Source organism: Callospermophilus lateralis, chromosome 7, assembly GCF_048772815.1.
Source record: "Callospermophilus lateralis isolate mCalLat2 chromosome 7, mCalLat2.hap1, whole genome shotgun sequence".
Taxonomy (NCBI): Eukaryota; Metazoa; Chordata; class Mammalia; order Rodentia; family Sciuridae; genus Callospermophilus; species Callospermophilus lateralis.
This window is the reverse complement of record NC_135311.1, coordinates 117,865,613-117,884,620: the sequence shown is the minus strand read 5'-3', so window position 1 is coordinate 117,884,620 and position 19,008 is coordinate 117,865,613. Positions and strand designations below refer to the sequence as shown.

General features: G+C 43.7%; 1 long non-coding RNA gene across 1 annotated transcript; it reads left to right on the top strand.

The window, feature by feature from the left end:
• Positions 1 to 6,878: 6,878 nt before the first annotated feature.
• Positions 6,879 to 8,988, top strand: LOC143404772 (uncharacterized). The gene is made up of 3 exons (XR_013091931.1): positions 6,879 to 6,981; positions 8,598 to 8,713; positions 8,831 to 8,988. It is a non-coding gene; the product is annotated as an uncharacterized LOC143404772 (long non-coding RNA).
• The last annotated feature ends 10,020 nt before the right edge of the window (positions 8,989 to 19,008 follow it).

The following is a 19,008-nucleotide window of genomic DNA, read 5'->3' as shown; positions in this document are numbered from 1 at the left end:
TGTATAGGGTATTTGCCTAGCATCAAAACAAAACAGAAACAAATATAGAATTACAACTATGACAAACTGAGAATACTGAAAAAGTATGCGGTGTTAGGAAAGCAAATAATAAGAGATCTGACCTAGTCAGGAGGTGAACCAGGCTGTCTCTGAAAAAGGCAATGCTAGAGCTTCTATCTGAAGGGCTAGGATTTGGAGAATGGGATTCCGGGAAGTCCTGAGGCACGGCTGCCTTTGGAGGAACGGGCGCAGGCTGCAGGGAAGCTGGTCTCCGGGTCTGATTTCCTGGTTTCCTTGCCTGTGACTAGGACGGTACGGTCTGCTCTGGGCCCTGACTGAGTCTGAGAAGGGAGGTGGAGGCCCGGCCGCCGCTCGGGAGAGCCTCCCTTCCCCCAGCCCTGCCCTTTCCCCCAACACGGCCAGACGAGGCAGCGCTGGAAGGAGCCAGAAAAACACCCTGGAGCGGCTCCTCCCTCCATCCCTGCCGCCAGTGTTCCTGAACTCCGGCTTTCTAACCACCCCCAACACACACGCACCCTTTCTGTACCAGGCCTCCCCAGTTCCGGGGGCCTGTGGCCCTCCAGGCCCAGTGGGGCCCTCTCAAAGGAACTTTCGCGGCAACCCCTAAAGTGTGCCCAGCCTCCCCTTGAGCGGGCATCTGGCTCCACCTAGTGGTTAAATAGGCGCATCGTCAAGATGAAGAGGAGGGAGCTGCGGAGAGCGCGGTGGACCAGACACAGGGCTGGCGGCCTGGGCCCTGACCTAGAGGTCAGGAAATGCCTCCTGTCCTTCTGGTTTGGCCAGTGCCTTGTCCTAGAGCTGTAGACAGTTCCTCTGACCTCTGTGAGCTTCAGTTTCCTCACCCGGAAATTAGGGCTTGTGATAGGGGTGAGACATTCCTTGAACTGAAACATAGGGAAAAAAAGAATAAAAGTCTTGTTGTTGTTTGCAAGGCCTCTTCCTACCCTGAGGGGCAGCTCAACAACACCTCTTTTGTATCACCATCTAATTCGCCAAACCACTTCACTTTGGAACAACTCTGTATGTGTGTGTGTGTGTGTGTGTGTGTGTGTGTGTTTCTGATATGGCCAGAACATTGAGTACTAATTAATCAGTTAGACCAGGTCCTGGCTTTCAGAAGTGGAAGGAGACATATAATTGTAATAGAATGTGGGAGGTCAATGACAGAAGTAGGCACAGGGTGCTCTACCAATATAAAGGAGAAATATTTGATCCAGAGTCAAGGGAGAGAGGATATGTCAGGAGAGGTTTTCTATAGGAGGTAATACCTGAGAAGGTTCTTTGGATTAAGGGTTGAGAACTTGAATAGCTTCCAAGGAGGAGTCTGCATCACTGAGTTCCGGTCCACAGTTGCCAAGTGTAATTGGATCTCCAGTATTGCTGGAAGTGGCCTCCCATGGGTAGGGGAATGGGCAACCTCTGCCCCAGGTATGCAAAAAAAAAGTACATCATCTGTAGAATTTAAGAACCCAAATAAAAACAACTAAAAGTCAGTTTGTGGGGCTGAGGCTGGGCTCAGCAGTAGTGCACTTGCCTGGCATGTGTGAGGTACTGGTATTTATATAGAACCATGTATAAATAAGTAAAATAAAGATCTATCAACAACTAAAAAAATTTTTGAAAAAAAAAGGTCAGTTTGCTTGGATTAATTGCTTTATGTTTGCCTCAATTTAAAAACACTTCTTCCTGAAAGAAATATTTTATGCATTTGAGTTCTAAATAGTGACTCTAGTTACTGTTGAGTTTTTTTTTTTCTGTTTATTTATATTGGGGATTAAACCCAGAGGTGCTCTATCCTTAGTCCTTTTTATTTTGAGACAGGGTCTCACTAAGTTGCTGAGCCTAGCTTTAAACTGCAATCCTCCTGCCTCAGCCCACTCAATCACTGGGATTCAGGCGGGAACCACCACAGCTGGCTTTAATTTTTTTTTCAATTGCTATTCTGGTGATAGAATATACACAAATGGCTGGAAGTGTATTTCAATGGTAAAATGCTTCTCTAGGGCTCTGGGTTGGATCCCCAGTACATATATATTTTAAAAGAAAGAAAAGTAAAACTATATACATAACCTAAACTTTACAATTGTTATCATTTTAAGTTTACTGTTCCTTGGTATTAAGTATGTTCACACTGTTGTGCATCATTACTACTTTCCATAATTTTTCCATCTTCTCTTACTAAAACTCTGTCCCCATTAAAAAATGACTCTTCCTTTCTTCCTCCTTCTGGCCCCTGTTACCTATCATTCTATTTTTTTGTATCTATAAATTTGACTACTAATTTGGTATATCATACAAGTGCAATCATATAGTATTTGTCCTTTTGTGACTGGCTTATTTCATGTAGTGTACTTTCTCCAAGTTAATCCATGTTGTAGCATGTGTCAAGATTCCCTTCCTGTTTAAGGTATATGTATAGAAACCACATTTTGCTGATTCATCCCTCTATTGATGAACTTTGGACTGTTTTCATTTTGGATGACAGTGAATAATGCCACTGTGACCATGGGTGTGCAAATATCTGTTCAAGTCCTTATTTTCAATTCTTTTGAGCATTCATCCAAAAGTGGAATTACTGGATCATATGGTAATTCTATTTTTAATTTATTGAGGAACTGCCATACTGTTTTCCATAGCAGCTCTGCCATTTTACCTTCCCACCAGCAATGCACAAGTGTTCCAATTTATCCATATCCTTGAAACCACTTTTTTAAAATAACTATAGGCATTCTAATGGGCATTAAGACATATCTTATTTTTTTTTTTATTTTTTAATTTTTTAAAATATTTATTATTTAGTTTTCGGCAGACACAACATCTTTGTTTGTATGTGGTGCTGAGGATCAAACCCGGGCCACATGCATGCCAGGCGAGCACGCTACCACTTGAGCCACATCCCTAGCCCCTTATTGTGTTTTTTTAAATTCTTATTTTTTAGTTGTAGGTGGACACAATACCTTTATTTTATTTTTTACGTTGTGCTGAGGATCGAACCTAGTGCCTCACACATGCTAGGATCACAGGTTCAAAGCCAGACTCAGCAACTTAGTGAGGTCCTGAGCAATTTAATGAGACCCTATTTCAAAATAAAAAATAATACAAAAAAGGGCTGGGGATGTGGTTCAGTCGATAAATGCTCTTGGGTTCAATCCCCAGTACCAAATAAACAAATAAAGAACCACAACTAAGCAGTTCAGAGAAAACTTGTCCAATAGCAGGATTCTGCCCCTGGACCACCAACTGGTGACCTTGGCTGCTGGTGTTGGCTATCTGATCTTCTCATGGTTCTGGAGTTGCTCTCACCTGTTCCTGGGCTTAACTTCCTTGGTGACACTGTGTGGTGTGGATAAGCACATGGAATCTGGACTGGGGTTGTAGCTCAGTGGTAGAGAGATTGCCTAGCATGTGCAATGTCCTGGGTTCAATCCCCAGTACCATTAAAAATAATAATAATAATAAATAAAGTGTGGATCTTGGAGCTGGGCTGCTGGGGTAGAGCCTGGGCCTGGGCACTGGGTGATACTTGATTACAGTATGGAACTTTTTGTTTCTTCATATATAAAGGCGCAAGAGCAAAGGCATACACCTCACAGGGTCATTGGGAGGCATCAGTAAGTTACTGTATGCAGGAACCTAGGAAAGTGTCCATGCTTTGTAAATGCTCAATAAGGGCTCCACAGCCCTTCCATTGTCATCTCTGTGACAATGGCTCCCCAATAAAAGTGTCCGGGCCAGATGACTTTCCCGAGGTTGATAGCTGATACCCAGGGGTCTGCTGGATGTCTTAGCTCAGATGTCTTGCAGGTACCCCCAACTCAGCAAATTTGAATCTGAATTCAGATTCCCTTCAGAAAACATCACCAGAAGCCACCAGCCCCCCAATCCAAACCTGGGGAAATCACCCTCACTTCTGCCTCACCTTGTCTTTGACTCTATCCCCAGTGCCTGAACCCTAATCCAGGCTACCATGATTTCTGCCATCTCATAAGGAGTGGCAAGGTATCTTCCAATTCAGTTGCTGTAGCAAAGCCACAGTCTGCCCAGGAGGCGTGCTGCTTAATTTCCTTGCAGCCTTTCTCAGAATAAAAGGCTCAGTCTGGAGAGCAGCTTCCTGAAGCCTCCTCACCTCTCATACTCTGCCCTTCTCTGTGTTTTCTTCACCCTGGACTGGAGATTGCTCTCCAAGTATTAGGGCCTTTGCCCACGTTGTGCCTGTGCCTGGGACTTTCTCCCTTGCCTGCCCACCTGCAGTTGACTAGTGACTATTCAGTTTACTATTACTTCTTCCAGGAGGCCCTTCTGCCCCTGGTGTTCTGAATGTACCCCAACAACAAACACTTCGAAATGATTCTTCGCCTATTAAGTGCTCCTCTGCCAGAACATGAGTCCTAAGAGCAGAAATGCTTCAGTCTTGCTGGGCACTGTCCTTCCTAGCCCAGGGCCTGGCTCATAGTAAATGCTGTGTGTGTCAAATGATGGACAGAGAGCGAAGTGAGCAAGACCACGGAAGCCAGAACAGTTGGGAGAGTCAGGGAGACAATAGGCCGGGAGTGTTTCAGCAGTGCATGGTGAGTCAGGCAGGGATGCTGCCATGTGTCCTAGAAGCCAGGCAGGAATCCTGCACCAAGTATCTTGTGTCCTCATAAGCTAGAGAGCTGGTTCCCTCTTCAGCCCACAGAAAACTTCTCCAGATGGAGAAGTAACAGATGAGAGATTAGGCAGCCATGATGTGGAGGCAGGTGGTCAAGACCAGAGGCAGGAAAGTGTCTATGAAGCTACAGTAAGAAAATGACTCTGGGTTAAATTTTTGGCACTGCAAAAAGTAAAATGTATGTGGGAAGAAACACTGAGAACTAAGGATGTGAACTGGGCAGCTAAGAGATAGGGTGGAAGAGATATTTCATTTGCATGCTTCTATATTTTGGGGGGGTACTAGAAATTGAACTCAGGGCTGCTTTACCATTGAGCTACATCCCTTCCTTTTCATTTTCATTTTTTTATTTATTTATTTATTTTTTTTTTTTTTTGAGAGAGAGAGAGAGAATTTTTCAATATTTATTTTTTAGTTTTCGGCGGACACAACATCTTTGTTTGTATGTGGTGCTGAGGATCGAACCCGGGCCGCACGCATGCCAAGCGAGCGTGCTACTGCTTGAGCCACATCCCCAGCCCTCATTTTTATTTTTTAAAAATATTTTTCGATTCTCAAAACCACATGCAAACAAAGATGTTGTGTCTGCTGAAAACTTAAAAAAAAATAAATAAATATTTTTTAAAATTCTGAAATAAATAAATAAATATATATATTTTTTTAGGTCTGGGGATATAGCTCAGTTGGTAGAGTGCTTGCCTCAAATGCTCAAGGCCCTGGGTTCAATCCCCAGCATCACAAACAAAAAAATATATATATATATATTTTTTGGTTGTCAATGGATTTTGTTATTAAGTTTTTTTTTTCCTGGTTTTGACTTTTTTTTTTTTAGTTGTAGTTGGACACAATACTTTTATTTTATTTATTTATTTTTATATGGTGCTGAGGATCAAACCCAGTGCCTCACACTTGCTAGGCAAGCACTCTGCCGCTGAGCTATAGCACCAGCCCTCTTCGCCAGTTTTTAGCCTTAAATTCCTCAGGGGACTAGGGGTGTAGTTTAGTAGCAGAGCTGTGTCCTGGCATAGATCCCTGGCACACACACACACACACACACACACAAACAAACAAACAAAAAAGTCTCTCCAGATTGTTTTATTTATTTATTTATTTATTTTCTTGGTAACAGAGGTTGGACCCAGGGGAGCTTAACCACTGAGTCACATACCCAGCCTATTTTTATATTTTATTTAGAGACAGGGTCTTTCTGAGTTGCTTAGGGACTTGCTAAATTTCTGAGACTGGCTTTAAACTTGGAAATCCTCCTGTCCCAGTCTCTGGAGCTGCTGGGATAACAGGCGTTTGCCGCCACACTCAACCCTCCAGGTTGTTTTTAAAAATTGCCACCAGTTGTGGCACGATGGCCCATACTTATAATCCCAGCAGCTCAGGAGGCTGAGATAGGAGGATCACAAGTTCAAAGCCAGCCTCAGCAGAGCAAGATGCTAAGCAATTCAGTGAGACCCTTTCTCTAAAAATAAACTACAAAATAGGGCTGGGGATGTGGCTCAGTGGTTGAGTGCCCCTGAGTTCAATCCTGGGTACCCCCCCCAAAAAAAAATTTTCCACCAGTCTTTTTTTTTTTAATATTTATTTTTTAGTTGTAGTTGGACACAATACCTTTATTAATTTATTGTTATGTGGTGCTGAGGATCGAACCCAGGGCCTTGCACACTCTAGGAGAGAGCTCTACTGCTGAGCCACAACCCGAGACCAGCCACCAATCTTTTTTGCAGACTGCTCCCTGGCCTTGCATAGTGTTTGCCCACAGACCCCACAGGTCTGGCACACAGCTGCCTGAGCCCCTTGGGGCTGCCAGGTAAGGTAGTTGGGAAAGACAGGGTAGGCAGCTCTGAGGACTGGGCCCTGGTGATAATTAATAATTAGTTATCACCTGATAATTAATCTGGACACGGAGTGATAAGTTTCAACACTTGAAACCAGGTCCGGGCTCTGGGCACTGTACTCTGGATCCTGACAACCAGGACCAGGACAGAGGCCAGAGGTCCTGGTGTCCAGGCAGTGAGTACTAGGCTCAGCTACAGTCATAAGCCTGGTGTCATCTGCTGCCCACAGTGTGGCCAGGAGTAAGCAACTGCCCAGCCCCCAGTTGTTTGGTAACAGCTGTTGGACTGGCACAGAGGAGAAATTTAAGGAGCCAGGGATGGGCAGGGAGGGAGGAGTCTCTGGGGAAGGCAAGGCCACTTGGGCGAGCCAATTTGGTTTCAGGTCCTGGAGCAAGAGAAGGAGAATGGCTGGAGCTCCCGCCCTCTCCGAGGCAGACAAGAGGACTAGGAAGCCAAGACAAGGTGGGTCAGGGAAAGTGGAGACCTAGTAGGACCCTGTCTTTGCAGCTACCCACTCTGCCTGCCTTCTGGCCCTACTCCCAGGCTGAGGTAGCTGAAGCGATTAGTGTGGGTGAGGAGTATGCAGGTCAAAGGCTTGTCTCAGAACAGGAGGATCCTGCCAGAGCAGATGTCCTCAGGACTCAGAGTGAGAAGCAGAGACCACAAGATAAACAGAGAGGTAAACAGAAAGCTCCAAAGAAGCAGAGCCAGAGACAAGGGTTTGAAGGCCCCTGAGGAGATCTGGGGGTCGCTGGGGAGGAAGAGGTCACTAAGTACAAAGGAAACAACCTTTTGCCATATCTGAGTTTCTCCTGTCCCAGGGTTTCTCAGCTCCACACTAGTGACATATTGGGCAGGATAATTTCCAGATGTGGAGGAGCTGTGCTGTGCGTTGTGTATATATTTAGCAGCATCCTTGGCTTCTACCCACCAGATGCACATGGTGTGCCCTTCCACCCCCTGCTACTGTGACACCAAAATTGTCTCCAGACATTTCCAGATATTCCCTGGGAGGAATTGCCCCTGATTTAAACCTCCCCTGTCCTCCAGATAGATTCATATTCTTTTTTTTTTTTTTTGTACCAGGGATTCAATTCAGGGGCACTCCACCTCTGAGCCACATCCCCAGCCCATATATATTAAAGACAGGGTCTCACTGAGTTGCTTAGTACTTCGCTTTTTTTTTTTTTTAACTTTAATATTTATTTAAGTTTTGTGCGGACACAACATCTTTGTTGGTATGTGGTGCTGAGGATCTAACCCAGGCCGCACGCATGCCAGGCGAGTGCGCTACCGCTTGAGCCACATCCCCAGCCCCAGCACTTCGCTTTTGCTGAGACTGGCTTTGATCCTCCTGCCTCAGCCTCCCAAGCCCCTGGGATTATAGGTGTGCATCAATCACCATGTCCAGCAGATTCATATTGTTTCTTTTTTTTTCAAATTTTTTTAGTTATACATGGACACAATGTCTTTATTTTGTTTATTTATTTATTTTTATGTGATGCTGAGGATGGAACCTAGTGCCTCACATGTGCAAGGCAAGTGCTCTGCAACTGAGCCCCAGCCCCAGCCCACATTCATATTCTTGACAAGAGAGAACCTCTGGTGTCTGATCAGTTCTCCCATCAGCCCTCCACCTAGGATGGCTTCCACTGCCCTAACAGGGAAACCAAACCCAAATTTGGAGAGCTGCCAAGACTGAAAAAGGATCTCAGGGGCTGCTGAAGTCAGGGCTTGAGCAGAGAATGAGTTCCCTGCCCTCGTGGGCTTCTGTTCCTATACTACCCAGAAAGCATCACAGATATATTTGGGGATGTATGAGCGGGAGCTTTGAGGGGAAGGAGAGAGAGACAAGCCCTCAAGTATGTGTGGACAACCCTGAAGCATGTGTGTATTTTATTCCATAAATATGTAAGAGTGTTCCATGTAGTTATTTCTTGAATTGAATGATTTGCTTCAAAATCCCTGCCAGGTTGGCTGATGGGAAATTCAATCACAGCCATATTTTGGAAACCTCTGGTAGATGTTTACCGACAATTTTTCTGTCTGGGTTCATTAGGGAGCAATGTGATTTGTAGCATTTGCAGATTTCCCATGGAGTGAATACTCCCACTATGGCAAATTGCAAACAGCATTTCCACCATCCAGATGTGAACAACCTCAAGAACACAGATAATAGTAAAATAACTAGCAGGTGAGGCACTTTGAGTGTTATTACTTTTTTTTTTTTTTTTGGTATCGGGGATTAAAGCCAGGGGCACTCAATCACTGAGCCATATCCACAGCCTTTTTTTGTATTTTTTTTATTTAGGGCCACACGAAGTTGCTGAGGTTGACTTTGAACTTGAGATCCTCCTGCCTCAGCCTCCCAAATCGCTGGGATTACAGACGTGTGTCACTGTGCATGGCTGAGTGTTATTACTTTTGAATGTACTTTTATTATAAATTTATAAATTTTAAAATAATGTCCTGCTCCTCTGAACCCTGCATATAATTTCGGGGGGTTTACCCAGCCTTGACCACTTAGAGGAGGACTCTGATCCTCAGTCAACTGTGTTCTCCTGGATCTGCTTGGCATGGCCAGTCTTTTGCTCTGACTTACAAGGTAACCACAGTTAGTGCTCACAGCCCCATCTCTCCCACAAACAGCAATGCTGCAGGCCTATCAGAGGTCCTGGGAGATCTGAAAAGGAGCCATGCAAAGTCTCTATTACTCAAGGAAAGAAAAAGCAGCAGCAGACAGCTAGACCTGTGTTGGTTTATCCAGGCTTCAGAGAATTTGTCAGACCTTCTCTGATGGGCTTACTTCTGCCCCTCCTGAGCTGGGAACCCTGAGATCTGGAGTAACCCAGTTCTCCTGGAGCCAGGCCTTACCAAACAAAAGCCCTGACTGGGGGTGTCTTTTGGTGCCTGGCAACTCTGCTTTTGGCTAGGAAACTTCTGAAGCCTTTAACAGCTTCAGTCCCCACCCCCAGGCAGAAAGGAGGAAACATGCCCACAGCAAGGGGGCCAAAATGCAAATTACCACTTTGATCTGTTTCTGGGCTACACAGTCAGACCAGTGTGGCCGCAAAGACTAGCTGAGCATCTGAACTACTCAAAAGGAGAGCAAGGCTATATAAGGAGAGATTCTGGCTAGACAGCATGAAAGACTTCCTGGCCTACCTGGAGGGAAATTAAACACAGGCACTGGTAGAGTAAGTATTCTCCCCATCAAGCTGTGAAAGTGACCACTCAGTCTCCCCTGCCCACCTAACTCCCCGCCCCCCCCAGACTCCCTAGGGCCTCAGGATGAAGTCATAGTGGTAGCTGAATACCTGGAGTGGAGACGTTGTGGTCCTCCTTCACTCAGGACAAGCACATAGCTAAGGAATTAGTCAAGGCCAGAATCTGCCGGACTGATTGATGCACACTTTGGCTGACACCAAAGCCTGTGTTCTTTGTGCTATGTGACCCCGTCTGTGATGCTCACCTGACCCCAATCTATCTCTGCAACCTTTCCCACCACAGCCTCTACCACTTCCCCATACAGGAGTTGGGGGAAGGAGAGAAAGTAGGAATTTATTGAAGAACTATGAAATAACCACTTGTGTTCGTTGATTTTTACATAAGAATATTTTAAAGCTCACAGCCTGAAGACTGAACTTCTCTCTAAGCAAGATAAAGAGTTTCTTAATCTTGGTACTATTGATATTTTGAGCAGGATTATCCTTTGTTGTAAGTGGCTGTGCTGTGTGTGCATTGTAGGATGCTTAGCAGCATCCCTGATCTCTACCCTCTAGATGTCAGTAGTATATCCATGGGGGGTAGGCTGTGACAACCAGAAATATCTCCAGACATGGCCAAATATCCTCTGGGGAATAAAATTTCTCCCAGTTGAGAAATACTGAATTAAACCAAAAAATTTTTTTTAATCCATTTCAATGAAGCAGGTTATAGGAGTTGTATTAGTTCATTTTTTGGTGCTGTAACAAATCACCTGAACTAAGATTGTACAAAGAAAAGAGGTTTATTTTAGCTCACAGTTTTGGAGATTGAAAGTCCAGGATTATGCAGCTTCATCAGTTTGGTCTTCTGAAGGTGAGGGCTGACATGGCATCATGGTGGGAGTAGGAGAAGAAAAAAACAGGAAACAAAGGGGATTCAGGGCCAGGCTTATTCTTTTTATAACAACCAACTCTCACAGGAGCTAACTGGGGTTCCTCAGGAATTCCTCTGAGAATGGTACTGCTAATGATATAACCGACTTCCACTAGCTCCTCCATCTTTTGTGTGTGTGTGCAGAAGATTGAACTTGGGCCTCTTGCATGCTAGGCCATCACTCTAGCACTGAGTCTCATCCCCAGGTCCCACCTCTAGCCCAACGTCCTTAAGGTTGAACCACCTCAACACCACAACTGAGGCCCAAGCTTCCAGTCCATAACCTTTGGGGGACACACTCAAACTATATCCTAACCTTAGCAAGACTAAAAATAAACGTTCCAGTATGGAATGAAGCCCCTGTTAGCTCAGGGGAGATGGATCAGTGCGGTCTAGGCTCCTGCTTCCGATGAAAGGTTGGTAGGTGGGAATGGCAGCTTCTAGAGTTCAAGCTGGGCCTTGAGGCTCTGAAAACTGACATTTATGTTACTTGGGAATAATTAATTTTGCAGGGACCCAGAACTATCAAGTTAGAGTCCAAGAAGTATACTGCCACCTTGAAGGGGGATGTCCCACTGCCAGGGGAACTTGTTTAGAGTCAGGGTGGGAAATAGTATTAACAGGTAGTTAGTACCACATCCTGCTTTCCTTAGGTAGGGGTGAGGGTAAGACAGAAGTGAGCAGGCATGGGGCCTGGAAGAATATACTATAGTAGTGTAACTCAGAGTGTGGTCCATAAGGTTAATGTCAATATGATCCCTAATGAATTGAGAGTGTTTAAAAATATCAGTGATGCTGGGCATGATGGTATACATGTGTAATGCCAGTGACTCTGGAGGCTGAGAAGGAGGATCGCAAATTCAAGACCAGTCTTAGCAACTTAAGGAGACCCTGATTCAAAAAAAAAAAAAAAAAAAAAAAAGCCTGGGATGTAGCTCAGTGATAAGGCACTTCTGGGTTCAATCCCTGGTATCAAAAAAAAAAAAAAAAAAAGAAAGAAAAGAAAAGAAAAAGAAGTCATTGATGGCAATGAGCCGTAGTAACTTCATGACTTTTGAATCTAATAACAAAAATTGTGCTTCATATGTCTTTTTAAATTTCACTTTCCTAGTAAACCATTTAAAAAAATATTTTAGTTATAGATGGACATACAATACTTTTATTTTATTTAATTTTATGTGGTCTGAGGATAGAATCCAGTGCCTCACATGTGCTAGGCAAGTGCTCTACCACTGTGCTACAACCTCAGCCCCCTAGTAAAACATTTTTTATTTATTGCATTTTATAAAAGACTCTGTGATGAATTAGAAATTAAAAACAAACACAAAGCTAGGAGCTGTGGCACACGCCTGTATTCCTAAGGACTTGGGAGGCCAAGCAGGAGGATGGCTAATTTGAGACCAGCCTGGGCAATTCAGTAAGACCCTGTAAAAAGGATTGGTGATGTAATTCAGTGGTAGAGTGCTCCTGGGTTCAACTTCCAGTTTTTGAGGGGGAAAAAAACAAAACAAAACAAAACAAAACAGCCTGTTCTCGTAGCATAATTTGAGAAGCATGAAGAAAAAATCATTTTTTAAAAAATATTTTTATTTATTTTTCGGCGGACACAACATCTTTTTTTTTTTTTTTTTTTTTTTAAAGAAAGAGTGAGAGAGAGTGAGAAAGAAGGGAGAGAGAGAGAATTTTAATATTTATTTTTTTAGTATTTGGCGGACACAACATCTTTGTCTGTATGTGGTGCTGAGGATCGAACCCGGGCCGCGAGCGCGCTACCGCTTGAGCCACATCCCCAGCCCCCATCTTTGTTTTTTGTACGTGGTGCTGAGGATCAGAACCTGGGCTGCACACATGCCAGGCGAGCGCGCTACCGCTTGAGCCACATCTCCAGCCTATATATATATATATATATATTTTTTTTTTTTTTTTTTTTTTTTTTTTTTAAGAAGTACTCTCCTGGGCTGGGGATGTGGCTCAAGCGGTAGTGCGCTCGCCTGGCATGTGTGCAGCCCAGGTTTGATCCTCAGCACCATATACCAACAAAGATGTTGTGTCTGCCGATAACTAAAAAATAAAAAAAAATTAAAAAAAAAAAAAAAAAAGAAGTACTCTCCTAGCAGAGAGCTGTGGTACACGCCTGTTATCCCAGCTACTTGGGAGGCTGAGGTAGCAGGATCACAAATTTGAGGCAAAAGGACTGGGGATGTGTTGCAATGGGCAAAAGGTGCGACTTATGCAGTCAAGGGAGAGAAATAAAGAATGTTCACACATTTCTGCTCTCTTCAATGCTTTATTCACTCAAATCACTCAATACAATTTCACTCTATAGGTTACTTTTTTTTTTTTAAGAGAGAGAGAGAAAGAGAGAGCGAGCGAGCGAGAGAGAATTTTAATATTTATTTTTTAGTTTTCAGCGAACACAACATCTTTGTTTGTATGTGGTGCTGAGGATCGAACCCGGGCCACACGCATGCCAGGCGAGCGCGCTACCGCTTGAGCCACATCCCCAGCCCTATAGGTTACTTTTTTACCTTTATTTTATTTATTTATTCATTTTTATGTGGTACTGAGCATTGAACTCAGGGCTTCGCACATGCTAGGTGAGTTCTCCACTGCTGAGCCACAACCCCCGCCCCCCACTCTATAGGTTTTTTTTTTTTTTAGTTGTTGACAGACCTTTATTTGTTTATTTATATGTGGTGCTGAGAGTCGAACCCAGTGCCTCACACATGCCTGGCAAGTGTGTTTCCACTAAGCCACAGCCATAGCCCCCTCTATAAGTTCAAGAAAATGACAATCCTTAATGTTAGGCACTGTGATAGACATAATCAATTCACAGCAAACAATTCTAGATTAATTAATTCACAGTAAACAATTCTAGATTAATTAATTCTAAGCACTGCAAACGCACTTTAATCATGACAGGCTAATGACAGACATTCCCTCTGTGGGCTAAGTTCAAATGTCAGATCAAAAGTCTCAAGCCTTATGCTTTAAGTCCAGCAGATGCACACTCAGGTCTGGAACCAAGGCAGGCTTCTGGTGGAGTAGAGCTGACAGCTGATTGAGGAGAGGGTTGTAGGGAGAAGTTGCAGCTCTCACCAAGGTCAAGATGTAGCTGTAGACTTTGAGAGTGGTGAGCAAAATGCAGAGGATCAGCAAATGATAAAAAGTGTTGGGATGTCAGTCCAGGTCCTCATCAATACTGAAGGCATCAGTATTGGCTGGCTGAACATCTGTTCATTTGCTCTATTATTTATACTAAATTTTGGGGCTTTTGACCCTCCTTTTTTTTTTAATGTCGATGGAACTTTAATTAATTAATTAATATTACACACACACACACACACACACACACACACATATATATATATATTAGTTGTAGTTGGACACAATACCTTCATTTTATTTATTTTTATGTGGTGCTGAGGATTGAACCCAGGGCCTTACACATGCTAGGCAATCACTCTGCCACTGAACCACAACCTCAGCCCCTTATTTATTTATTTTTATGTGGTGCTGAGAATCGAACCCAGTGGTAGAGCGTTTGCCAAGTACCACATGCAAAATGTATGTTTTCAACCTCTATAGATTCTGGCTTAGTTAGCATGGGATAGGGCCTTCTATAACTGTAATTGTTTTTTGTGGCACTCTACCACTGAGCCACAACCCCAGCCCCCCTTTAAATCCTTATCTGCTGCCAGGGGATTTTTCAGTGACATCATTTACTCTAGGGTTAAAACATCTGGTCTGCTGGTGCCCACCCTGATCTTTTTGCCTTTCCCTCTTATTGGGCCTGGACAGCCTGCCAGAGGCTTCACTTTGACTTTATCAGGGTGGGGAGAAGTGATTTACTAAAGGGCTCCATTAGGCATGCCTGGTGAGACTGCAAGTTTCAAACTGTAAAATAGAGTTGCTTAGGGTCAGGCCTAAGCACAGAATGTGGCATAGTGGTTAAGTAACCTGGGGTTCAGTCCTTAGTGCATGAGCGCGCGCGCACACACACACACACACACACACACACAGGGCTGGGGATGTAGCCCTGTGGTAGAGTGCCACAAAAAACAATTACAGTTATTGAAGGCCCTATCCCATGCTAACTAATCCAGAATCTATAGAGGCTGAAAACATACATTTTGCATGTGGTACTGGGCATTGAATCCAGAGACTTTCTACTACTTTTCATATTTTATTTTGAGAAAGGGTGGATCTCATTAAACTTCTCAGGCTGACCTAGAATTGTGATTCTCCTGCCTCACCCTCTCAAGTAGCTGAGACTAAAGGTGGGTGGCCCCAGCCCTGAGAGCCTTTTTTTTTTTTGTGGTGCTGGGGATTGAACCCAGGGCCTTGTGCGTGTGAGGCAAACACTCTACCAACTAAATTATATTCCCAGCCCAAAAGCCTCCTGAATACAACAGATTGCTTTATCAACTTCTCTCAGTCATAACTCCAACTTAGAAGTAACAGAAACCCAACTCATGTATTGCTCATGGCATGGAAAGGTCCAGAAATTTGCTCACTTCAGGCAAGGTTGTATCCAAGGGTTCAACAGGTACAACAGAGAACATGTCTTTCTCAATTCATGGCTCTGTTTCCAATTCTGTTGGCTTTACTCTAGGGAAGTCTCTCTCCAAATAGTTGCCAAGAAGACCATTAACAAGCCCAGGCCAATGCTCTTCCAGTTTAGCAATCCCAGAAGAACAGGAAGGGCCCCTGTCTGGGTGTTCCAGCCAAGGTCTCAGGCTGACACTCATTGCCTTGCTATCTTGGTTTGAGCCACCTGTCAATCACAGTGGCCAAGGGAATGAAACGTGCTGATCAGCCCATCATCTGCTCGCCTTGGAGCCAGAGTGGGAGACGGCTAGCTTCTTAGAGGGTTATCAGAGTGCTCTCAAAAGGAGAAGAGGCATGAAGGATGCTGAGTGGCTGAGCAACAGATGCTATTTTATTTGCTCCTGGGTTCATGGTGAGATGAGATGTGTAGAAATCACAAGAATGTAAGGCAGAACTGGACGAATGCAGAGTCAGTGTTAAGGTACTCTTGGGGGAAGAAGATCTTAAATTGACCTTTGATTGATGAGGCTTCTTGGGAGGCAGAGCACGAGTAGACACCAGGAGGCAGGAAGCCTAGAGTGTGGTGAAGATGACCACTCATGACCGGAGCATTATGTTGGAAGGACCCAAAACTGGTTAAGGACAAGGATGGCCTTGGGATTATCTTCCATTCTAATACAATGATAACCTTTAAAGGTGACAGTAAACTGGAGAGAGTCAGAGGTTAGACCATTCAGGGCCTTTAGACCAATTTGAGGATTTGATTGATCCTGAGAGCCTATGTGAGAAACAGTGCTGTTTACCTTCCAGAGGAAGGCCTGGATGGAGAGAGGCAGGAGGCAGGGAGGACAGGGAAGAGAACTTACCAGACCCAACACTTTGTAGCTCTTACTCTGGCTAAGGTAGCATAAAGTGCTTAGAAAAGTGGCCTCCAACCTGTGATCCTCCTCCCTCAGCCTCCTGAGTTGCTGGAATCACAAGTGTGCACCAAATGCCCAGCCAGAATAATGCTTTAGAAAAGGAAATCTGAATCACATTTCTCCCCTGCTCTTAAAACATGTGAAGGCCTGAGATAGGATTGATGAACCCAGACTAATTCCATCCTAAGATCAGGAGTCATCTTGTCAAGAATTATAAAAGATACAGTTCTATTTTCTGTAAAATATTAGGATTTCTATTTGGCCTTGACATTATTTTGATGTTTTAAACTTGCTTGGAATGCCTGCCCGTGCCTTGAACTCACCCATGCCTGGTTTTCCCTAACCAGATAACAACCCTCTCTGAAACCCTAACGGTGCCTCATAAATTCTGAGGTTGGGATCTAAATTTACTCCCCAAGTGCTGAACCATTTAGACCATTAACCTATTACCTGCCTTTGTATTATGCTTGTCAAAATCCTGTTATCTGTAAGTTCTCAATACACCCCCCTTTTGCAACTTTTTGTGCTATAAAACTGCGCTGTTCTCTAACTGAAGGATTTAGGGAGGAACAGTCCCCGCTAGTCGGAATTACAAGCTTGCTTTAATTTGATTTAAAATTGGAGTCAGGGACTGGGGATGTGGCTCAAGCGGTAGCAGGCTCACCTGGCGTGTGTGTGGCCTGGGTTCGATCCTCAGCACCACATACAAATAAAGATGTTGTGTCCGCCAAAAAAACTTCTCTCTCTCTCTCTCTCTCAAAAAAAAATAATAAAATTGGAGTCGGTGGTCTTTTCTTTGCTCCTTGTTTTAACAAGGATGATAGGAGATCCAGTAGAGTTCTAGGAGCAGAATACATTGGGCTTTGTGACTAACAGTGGTGAGGAGGAAGGAGAAAACCAGGGTTCCTCTGAGATTTGAGCCTGGGTGATCAGAAGAACAGAAGAACCCTTAACAGAAACAAGCAAGAACTAAGAAAGTCCATACACATATATTCGTTGCCAAATCTGGGCTTGGCTCTGCCAGGATCTAGAGAGAAAAAGAACAAACTAGGAGTTTGCCTTCCTGGAGTAGTTTCTCTGCAAGAGGCACAGGCATTTGATGAATGATCTCAACATATTGTGATGTGTGGTGAGACTTGAAAAAGCAGTGTAGGGGACAGAGGTAGTAACAGTTCTTCTATTCACACAGCTGCTCAAATCAAGAAACCTGGGCATCAACCTAGCTCCTTCCACATCCATCTCCTCCTCTGTCTCATACTTGGTTAATATCAAGATCAGGAGATATGATCTTCTACATATCTTTTTCTTCTGTCTTTTTTTCTTTAACTACTGGCTGTTCTACCACTGAACTCAGCCTTTTTATTTTATTTTATTTTATTTTATTTTTTTTTTGAGCTAGGATCTTAGTAAGTTGTCCAGGCTGGCCTCCAACTTGTAATGCTCCTGCCTCAGCCTCCATGTTGCTGGAATTACAAGGATGTACCATGGTGCCCAGCCAGAGTAATGCTTTAGAAAAGGAAAACTGAATCACATCCCTCCCTGCTCATAAAGCTTTCAATAGCTTCCCATTGTTCTCAGAATAAAACCCAATATCCTCAAACTAAGCTATCAAACCTGGTAGGATCTGACTCATGGCCTCAGCGGCCTCATTGTCCTCTATTTCCTAATCCTCTCCAGGGTTGATGAGGGTTCAACAGTCTGTAGGAAGTGGCAAGTTCCTTCACATCACAGCGCTTTTCCATGTGTTGCTCCTTCTGTCTGGAATGTTCTTCCTCAATTCTTGGCCCAGCAAACTACATGGTTTTGGGTAATTTCCTCAGGACCTCCAGATTTTACACCAAGAGTTAGTTAGCTACTTCTGTAAAGGGAAAATGGCAAATAATTTAGGCTTTGCAAAGTCTCTGTTGCAACTACTCATCTCGGCTCTCATAGCAGCCTAAGGCATTAGGTAAATAGATGCTGGACTTGAATTTCACATACTTTTTCTTTATCATTAAATGGATATTCTTTCTTTTCATTTTTATTATCATCATTTTGAATTGTAAAAACAAGCTGAGTGCCCATAATTGTAATCCCAACTATCTAGGAGACTGAGGCAAGAAGATCACAATTTTGAAGCTAGCCTCAGCAAATAAAAAACATCCCATCTGAAAATAAAAAGGGCTGGGAGATAAAGTGCTCTTGGGTTCAATCCCCAGTATCACAAAACAACAACATCAACAAACAAACAAACAAATAAAACAAATAGGAGGTGTGCCAGAATTGGCCCCTTGGCTTTTGTAGCTTGCTAACCTTTGCTGTACACTATCAAAGAATATAACTTCCTATTTTGCACTTATCACAGTAGTAAAATAATAGGCATATGATACAGTCTTTTTGTTTTTCTTCTGAGAGTTGAGCCTGGGGGTGCTTTACCATTGACCTATAGTCCCTGGCCCTTTTTATTTCTTTTCTTTTTTTCTTTTTTTTTTTTTTTTTTTGAGAGAGACAGTGTCTCACTAAGTTGCCCAGGTTGGCCTTGAATTTAGGATCCTCCTGTGTCAGCCTTCAGAATAACTAGAATTACAGGCATGGGCCACCATGCTGATAGACTCTTTCTTTCTTTTTTTTTTTTTTTTTTTGGTACAAGGGATTGAACCTAGCAGTGCTTAAACCCAGTCCTTTTTATTTTTAATTTTGAGACAGGGTCTCACTAAATTGATGGGGGTCTCTTTAAATCACTGAAGATCACTGAGGCTGGCCTCAAACTTGTAATTCTCCTGCCTTGGCCGCCGCCTTCTTTTTTTTTTTTTTTGTTAGCTGAAATTGAACCCAGCTGGGCTGGGGATATAGCTCAGTTGGTAGAGTGCTTGCCTAGCATGCACAAGACCCTGGGTTC